The 9,315-nt window shown below is 33.0% G+C and overlaps 1 pseudogene across 1 annotated transcript; it reads left to right on the top strand.

Moving 5' to 3' along the window:
- The first annotated feature begins 2,541 nt into the window (after window positions 1–2,541).
- Window positions 2,542–9,071, top strand: LOC309641196 (ERO1-like protein alpha pseudogene; annotated as a pseudogene). The gene has a single exon. The product of its transcript is annotated as an ERO1-like protein alpha pseudogene (transcript).
- The last annotated feature ends 244 nt before the right edge of the window (window positions 9,072–9,315 follow it).

The following is a 9,315-nucleotide window of genomic DNA, read 5'->3' as shown; positions in this document are numbered from 1 at the left end:
TAATTCTAATAAAAAATTCAACAAGATTTTTGTTTGTTTTTTAGTTAGACAAGTTGATTCTTATGCTCATATGGAAAAAATAAACAAGAACTTCCAGGGAAACCCCAAATAGAAGAGCAATGAGGAGGGGCCAGTCTTACTAGACATTTAAAGTACTATAAAGCCTTCATAATTAAAATGGTGTAGAATTGGTACATGAACAGACAGACACTAGTGGAACATAATATAAAGTCAATCCAATACATGAAGAAATTTATTAATGATAAGGACGTTTCAAAATAATGAAAAAATGGACTCAAATAAATGCTGTTGAGACAACTAGGCATCATTTGGAAAAAGATAAACTTGTATCTATAGCTTATACTGCACACCTAGATAAACTCCAAATGGATCAGTTAATTAAACATAACAAAAATGGAAACCATACAAGTTATAGAAAAAAACATGTGTAGATTTCTGTATAGTATTCCCATGGGGGTAGTGGGGAAAGCATTTATATGATTCAAAATCTAGAATCAATAAAAGACTGATAAATTCTATTACATATAATTTTTTAAAATTACATGGCCCAAATACTGTAAGACCAAAGACAAAGAATTCACTGGACAAAATATTAACAACTCTATCACAGGAAAAAGTTAATCTCCCTAATATATAAAGATCTTCTAGAAATAAAAAGACGTAAGCCCAGTAGAAAAATGAGCACAAGACATGGACAGATAGTTTTAAAAGATTCATGCAAGTGGCCCTTAAAATAGTGAAACACACTTAACTCACTCAAGAAAGAAAAGCAAATTACATTACACTGAGATAGAATTCCTTGCTGTGTTGGCAAAAATCCAGTAGTTTGAGAGAACAATTTGTTGCCAAAGCTCTAGGGAAAGAGACATTGATATGCTACTGGTGGAAATGTAGAATGATACAGCCCTTAAGGAGAGGAATTTTGTATTTTTTGAATTAATTTTTTATTGGAGTATAGCTGAGTTACAATGTTGTGTTAGTTTCTGCTATATAGCAAAGTGAATCATTTCTACATATACATATGTCCACTCTTTTTTTGTTCAAATTCTTTTCCATATAGGTCATTACAGAGTATTGAGTAGAGTTCCCTGTACTATACAGTAGATCCTTATTAGTTACCTATTTTATAGGGAATTTTGTATTATCTAGCAAAATTACAAATAGATGCATTCACCCTTTAACCCAGCAATCACATTTTCTAGAAATCTATACTCAAAATACACTGCACAAACTTGAAATAATATGTGCACAAGGTTAGTCATCATGGCATTATTTTTTTTTAACATCTTTATTGGAGTATAATTGCTTCACAATGGTGCGCCAGCTTCCGCTCTACAACAAAGTGAATCAGTTATACATATATATATATGTCCCCATATCTCTTCCCTCTTGCGTCTCCCTCCCTCCCACCGTCCCTATCCCACCCTTCTAGGTAGTCACAAAGCACAGAGCTGATCTCCCTGTGCTATGCGGCGGCTTCCCACTAGCTATCTATTTTACGTTTGGTAGTGTATATATGTCCATGCCACTCTCTCACGTTGTCCCAGCTTACCCTTCCCCCTCCCCGTATCCTCAAGTCCATTCTCTAGTAGGTCTGTGTCTTTATTCCCGTCTTGCCCCTAGGTTCTTCATGACCTTTTTTTTTTTTTTCAGATTCCATATATATGTGTTAGCATACGATATTTGTTTTTCTCTTTCTGATTTACTTCACTCTGTATGACAGACTCTAGGTCTATCCACCTCACTACAAATAACTCAGTTACGTTTCTTTTTATGGCTGAGTAATATTCCATTGTATATATGTGTGTGGCATTATTTTTAATGGCAAAAAACCTAGAAATGTCCCAAATACTATCAACAGTGGGGAGTTGAATAGTTAAACTATGACACATAATGGAATACTATGAAGCTATAAACATAACGAAGAATATTTTTATATGTTGCTATAGAATAATTGTCACATTGTGTGAGGAAAGGTGCAGAACAAGTTATATGATAGTTACCCTTTGAACAAAATGAAGCATTAGAAAGATAATCCAGAAACTAATGAAAATAGTTATTTATAGAAGGCGAGGAGGGGGAACTGGGATCGGGGTTAGGAGTGGAAGGGAGACTCCTCTGAGTTTATTTTTGACTTTAGAATCAAGTAATTATTTTACATATTCAAAAAATAAATTAAACCAAAAAGAAAAAAAGGACAAGCCCTAAAATTGAAAACAAACAAAATAAACCTAAATGTGTATGATATCGGTAACATAACCAAAAAGAAAGATTTATTTCAAATGACTTCTGAACACAGGACTTTGTCCTTCTTTAGTGGGATATATTGTAAGAACAAAACAAACTGCAAAGAACTCTTAAAACTTCATTTTGTAGTTTTATTGTTAGTACTAATACTGGTATTGTGAAACTGTTCTGTGTATGTTATAGGATAAAGCAAATAAGTTCAGTGTAAGAAGTAATAAAAATGTAAAATTAAATATGTTAAAAATTTAGTGTTTTAATTAAATTTAAATCAAATCCACAAGATACAGGTATTCGGAAGAAGCCAATAAGCTCACTGAAGAATATGAACAAGCTCAGTGACATGGAGTTTGGAAAGACTCTCTAAATGAGGAAACACAGAAGACTGTTCTTCAGTGGGCCAAGTATGATGATTCCTTAGACAACCTCTGTGAAGGTGAGGACATATAGTACCCTGGCAATGAATATGTAGATTGTTCTTAATCCTAAGCATTACATAGTTAGAATGGACCAGATGCTTGGAAGATAGGGAATATCATTATCTATGAAGAAAATTATTTCAAGTCACAGACAATAAAAGACATTTAAATATTTTGGCTTCTAGTCAAGGGAAATGTGAAGAGAACACTTTTCACAGATGGCTAGAAGGTCTCTGTGTAAAAGAAGTGACATACTACAGACATATCTGGATTACATGCAAGCAATAATGTGTGTTTGAGTGTGAGAGAGCTTTTACAAGATACCTGTTTGGAAAAGAAAGGGGACACACATTACAGAATTTCACCAGTGGTTTGATGGAATTTTGACTGAAGGGGAATATCCAAGAAGGCCTAAGAACACGTATTTTCTCTACTTAAAAGAATTAAGGACTTTATCTAAAGTGCTACCATTCTCTGGGCACCCAGATTTCCAGCTATTCACTGAAAATGAAGTTTAAGGTTCATAAAACAAGATTCAAAAATTACTCTTGGAAATGTTTCATAAAGTCAAATTTTTTTCTTTTGCATCTTTATGGAATTCATTTTTTCCCCTTAGGATTAAAAAAAAAACAGGCACACTTTAGGCTGCATTATAGAAATGTTCCCGAAATTATGGATTACGTTGTTTGTTTTAAATGTCGACTGTGGAAAATATTCAGACTCAGGGTTTGGGCACTGCTTTGAAGGTCTTGTTTTCAGAGAAATTGATAGCAAATAAACCAGAAAGTGGGTCCACATATGAAATCCATCCAAACAGGCAAGAAATAGTATCACTGTTTAATGTATTTGAAAGAATTTATACAAATATGAAAGAATTGGAAAAATTCAGAAACTTGTTGCAAAATATCCATTAAAGAAATGAGTTGAAATGTGCCTGTTTCTGGACAATGGAGGCCAAAGAGTGAAATAGCAATGAAAGTTTGAAGTCAGACCTTTTATTTAAAGCTATTTTTATTAGAGGAGAACTATATTGTTTAAGTAAACAACTTTATTTTGTAATTGTGCTGAGTTTACATATGTATAATATTATTGTGAGTCAAAGTAAGACTTTGACAATTTGGCACAAATTTTAAAGTTTAATATTGAAAAAAATGAGGATTATGAAAATTTAAAAATGAATTAAATTTAAAATTTTCACAGGAGAAATATAGCAAATTATAGACTATAGAAGAAAAGATTAGAGAGCTTGAAGACAGAGATAGAAACTATTCAAAATGAAGCAGAGGAAAAAAAAGACTGAAAAAGAAAGGATCAGAGTAAAAGTGATCTGTGAGACATATCAAGCAGTTTAACATACATGTAACTGAAGTTTCAGAAGAACTGGGGGCTATACGAATATTTAAAGAAATAATGGCTAAAAATTCCAAGTTTGAAAGCTCAATGAAATCCAGGCATAATAAGCTTAAAGAAAACCATGCCAAGGCACATAATAATCAAACTTCTAAAAACCAAGGATAAAGAAAATATTCTAAAAGCAGCTAGATAAAAAAGACAAGTTACATATAGAGCGGGGATTGGCAAACTATGGTTATGGGTCAAATCTGGCTCACCTCTTGTTTCTGTAACTAAAGTTTAGTTGGAATACAGCACATGCATTCATTTATGTATTTGCTATGGCTGCTTCTGTGCCACCTTGGCAGAGTTGAGTAGTTTCAATGGAGACTATATGCCTTGCAAAACCTAAAAGACTACCTGAACCTTTACAGGAAAGTTTGCCATCCCCCACTACAGAAAAACAAAGAAAATAATGACAGCTGATTTCTTATAACGGCTAAGCAAGGCAGAAGACAAGGTTGACCTAGAATTTTTTACGCAGCAAAAATACCTGTCACACATAAATATGAAATAAAGACCATTTTTTTTCCTGTACAAAGTGTAAAGGGTTTTTTATTCTATTTTGTGTAACATAGGCAAAATTATCTGTCAATAAATTTTTAAGGAATTTCACATGTTCTGATTCTTTCCACTGCCAATCACCTTAGTTCCTCCAAACTCATAATCTTCAAGATAAAATAGCCTTTTCAAAAAGAAGTTGTCATGTGAGTCAGCCCACAATTCTTTTAGTTGGGCTTCTTTGATCTCTAGTGGAATATGGACATACTTCAAAATTCCCCACTTGTAATCTTTGGGATCCAATTTCCTCAAGCAATTTACTTTAGGACCATGTTTAGGGTCAGGAGATGGATCTGCCTGTTTCTGAATTTGACACCTTCTAAAAATGTATTAGGTTCAAATCGTATTCACTCCTAAACCATCACACCCTAGAATAGTACATAGAGATCGTTGGGATATGCAAATACTGAAGATAAAAAAAAGTTTGACTGTTAGGTTTTTCATAGTTTAGTTGGCAGCTCTGTCTTGTAGTTCTTCCCCACTGATCTAACAGGTAGTTCTATGAGTAAAGGAAACCACAGTTACTCCGTGAGGCGTTTCCAATGATGTAGGTTTACAGAAAAAGCCTCATTGGGATAGACCTCAACTAAAGACCATTTTAAACAAACAAAAGATGAAATGTTAAAGGAAGTTCTTCAGGCAGAAAAAAACAACATGAAAAATTTGGATCAACACAAAGGAATAGAGAGTACAAAAAATGATAAATACTTGGTAAAATATTTTTCTCAAATTTTATCTCTTAAAAAGATAAATGATTAAAGTAAAAATAATTAAAGTGCATTTGGGATTTTAGCTTATGTAGAAGTAATAAGTGTGACAACAAAACCACAAAGGACATAAGGGAGGAAATGAAAGTATGTCTTTGTAAGTTTCTTGCACTGTGACAAGATAAGGGTGTATATTGTAAACTCTTGAACTGCACTGTCCAATACAGTAGCCACTCACCATATGTGGCTATTAAAATTTAAATTAGAAAAAAATTAAAAATTCAGTTCCTCAGTCATACTAGCTATATTTCAAGTCTTAAATAGTCATATGTGGCTAGTGGTTACCATACTGGACAATGCAGACATAGAACTCCATCTTCACAGAAAATTCTGTTGGAAAGAACGGCTCTAAAGCAATAAAAACAAAACAAAACAAAGAGAAAAGAGGAAGAAGAACTAAAATGCCAAAAGCCAAGGTAAAAAAATCATTTTAAAATTCACTTAGTCTAAACATTGGAATGGAAATAAGAAAAAAGAAACAAAGAACAGATGAGACATATAGAAACAAAATAGCAAGATGATAGATGGAAATCCAATCTTATTAATAATTATAATAAGTATAAATGACATCCCAATTAAAGGGTAGAGATGGTCAGGTTACATAAAAAGTAAGACTCAAGTACATTCTGTCTATAGGAAACCTACTTGAAATGTAAAGGCACAGATATGACAAAAGAAAAAAATAGAAAATATATACCATGCAAACACTTAAGAAAGCTGAAATGGCTCCATGAATATCAGACTAAGTAAATATTACAGCAATGGATATTACTAGGAATAAAGAAAGGTCATTTCATAATGATAAAGTGGTCAATTCAGCAAAAGGACATAACAATCCTAAATTGTAAAATATATAATAAAAGATCCTCCAAAATATAGGAGGCAAAACCTAATAGAAATGAGAAATAGATAAGTCCACAAATTTGGTTTAAATACAAATTATTAATATTAAATATAACTGCATTAAATGCACTAGATAAAAGACAAAGGCTGCCAAAATGGAAAAAAAGCAAAACAAAACAAAATGTGACTATATGCTATCTGTCAGAAATACACTTAAAACTTAGGAAGTTGAAAGTAGAGAAATGGAAAAGGAGATATGCACCCCATTCAAAAGAAAGCTGGTGTAGCTATATTAACATCAGTCAAAATTGACTTTAAGGCAAAAAGCATTATCAGTGAACAAAAACACTGCCCAATAATGAAAACCATTCAATTCACCAGGAAAATATGTCAATTCAAAAATTTAAATTATACTTATAACATAGCACTAGAATATATAAAGCAAAAATTATCAGAACTACAAAAAATTTATCAGAAGAATAAATTCACAAACATAGTGGAAGATTATAAAAACCTCTTCTTAGTAATTTGTAATACGTATAGAAAAAAATCACTTAGGATATAAAAATTTTTAATAAACAATTTATAAATTTGTTTTAAATTTTGTGCTAATGGGTGTCTCTAAACCTTGCATCCAACAAAAGCAAAACACATATTCTTCCATGATGCATATACATAACAATTGCAAACACCTTGTCTATTAGAAAAATTTCAACAAATTTCCAAAGGTTGATATTGAACAGGAAGTGTTCTTCAACTACAATGGATTTAAGTTTTAATAACAAAAAGATAATTAGAAAACTCCCACGTTTGGAAATTAAGAAATATTAGTTTATTCAACAAATATTTAATGCATGCATACTATAAGCCAGGCACAGTCTAGACACTTGGGATTACTACATCAGAGAGAAATTTATAATTAAAAGTCTGACTATACCAAATGTTGGAGAGAATGTGGAGTCATGAGAACTTTTACCCTGCTGGTGGAGTGTAAATCATTACAACCACTTTTGAAAATAAGTTGATCTTTTCTAATAGAGCTGAAGCTCATACCTTATGATTCAGCAAGTCCATCTGTATGTATAAACTTTAGAAAAACTCATTATGTGCAACAAAAGATATGTACTAGAGCATTAGTAACAATAGTAATATCTTAAATTTTAAAACAACTGAAAGGTCCATCAACAGTAGAATACAGCAGTAGAATACAGACAAATATGTTGCAGTATATTCATGCAATGGAATACAGTAGAAAAATAAATATAAACAACACACAGGTATCCTCAAAACACTGATGACTTTTACAAATATAATGTTGTGAAAAAGAAGCAAGACACAAAATGATAAATTGTATGGTTCCATTCATATAAAGTTCAAATGAACGAATTCATTGTGATTCTATCCATATAATGCTCAAAAACAGGCAAAATAACACTACATTTTTAGCACTGTATAAATATATGATAAAATATAAAGAAAAGCAAGACAATTATCATCATGGCAATCAAGGCAGTGGTTACCCACAGGAGGGAGGGAGTTTTGACTCCAGCATAGCAGTGAGGGACATTGGGGAGGGGAGGAAAGATGATTGCAGTACTCTGTTTCTTGATCTGGGTAGAGTGATTATTCATTAAATTGTACATGTATGTTTATTTACTTTTATGTATTTGTCCTCTATTTCACAGTTAACAAAGGTCCAAGAAAAGGAAAGGGAGAGAGGGCAGACAGCAGAAGCAAGAAGAACTACAATCCTGCAGCCCGTGGAATAAAAACCACATTCACAGAAAGATAGACAAAATGAAAAGGCAGAGGGCTATGTACCAGATGAAGGAACAAGATAAAAGCCCAGAAAAAAAAAATAAATGAAGTGGAGATAGGCAATCTTCCAAAAAAAGAATTCAGAATAATGATAGTGAAGATGATCCAGGACCTCGGAAAAAGAATGGACGCAAAGATTGAGAAGATGTAAGAAATGTTTAAAAGAGACCTAGAAGAATTAAAGAACAAACAAACAGAGATGAACAATACAATAACTGAAATGAAAACTACACCAGAAGGAAGCAATAGCAGAATAACTGAGGCAAAAGAAAAGATAAGTGACCTGGAAGACAGGATGGTGGAATTCACTGCTGCGGAACAGACTAAAGAAAAAAGAATGAAAAGAAATGGAGACAGCCTAAGAGACCTCTGGGACAACATTAAACGCAACAACATTCACATTATAGGGGTCCCAGAAGGAGAAGAGAGAGAGAAAGGACCAGAGAAAATATTTGAAGAGATTATAGTCGAAAACTTCCCTAACACGGGAAAGGAAATAGCCACCCAAGTCCAGGAAGTGCAGCAAGTCCCATACAGGATAAACCCAAGGAGAAACACGCTGAGACACATAGTAATCAAATTGGTAAAAATTAAAGACAAAGAAAAATTATTGAAAGTAGCAAAGGAAAAATGACAAATAACAACATACAAGGGAACTCCCATAAGGTTAACAGCTGATTTCTCAGCAGAAACTCTGCAAGCCAGAAGGGAGTGGCATGATATACTTAAAGTGATGAAAGGGAAGAACCTACAACCAAGATTACTCTACCCGGCAAGGATCTCGTTTAGATTTGATGGAGAAATCAAAAGCTTTACAGACAAGCAAAAGCTAAGAGAATTCAGCACCACCAAACCACCTTTACAACAAATGCTAAAGGAACTTCTCTAAGTGGGAAACACAAGAGAAGAAAAGGACCTACAAAAAAAAAAAAAACCCCAAAATGATTAAGAAAATGGTCGTAGGAACATACATATCGATTATTACCTTAAACGTGAATGGATTAAATGCTCCAACCAAAAGACACAGGCTTGCTGAATGGATACAAAAACAAGACCCATATATATGCTGTCTACAAGAGACCCACTGCAGACCTAGGGACACACAGAGACTGAAAGTGAGGGGATGGAAAAAGATATTCCATGCAAATGGAAACCAAAAGAAAGCTGGAGTAGCAATACTCATATCAGATAAAATAGACTTTAAAATAAAGAATGTTACAAGAGACAAGGAAGGACACTACATAATGATC

The sequence above is a fragment of the Balaenoptera physalus genome (assembly GCF_965194825.1).
Source record: "Balaenoptera physalus genome assembly, chromosome: 13".
NCBI lineage: Eukaryota > Metazoa > Chordata > Mammalia > Artiodactyla > Balaenopteridae > Balaenoptera > Balaenoptera physalus.
The sequence above is the reverse complement of the archived record's forward strand: the minus strand, read 5'-3'. Positions and strand labels throughout refer to the sequence as shown.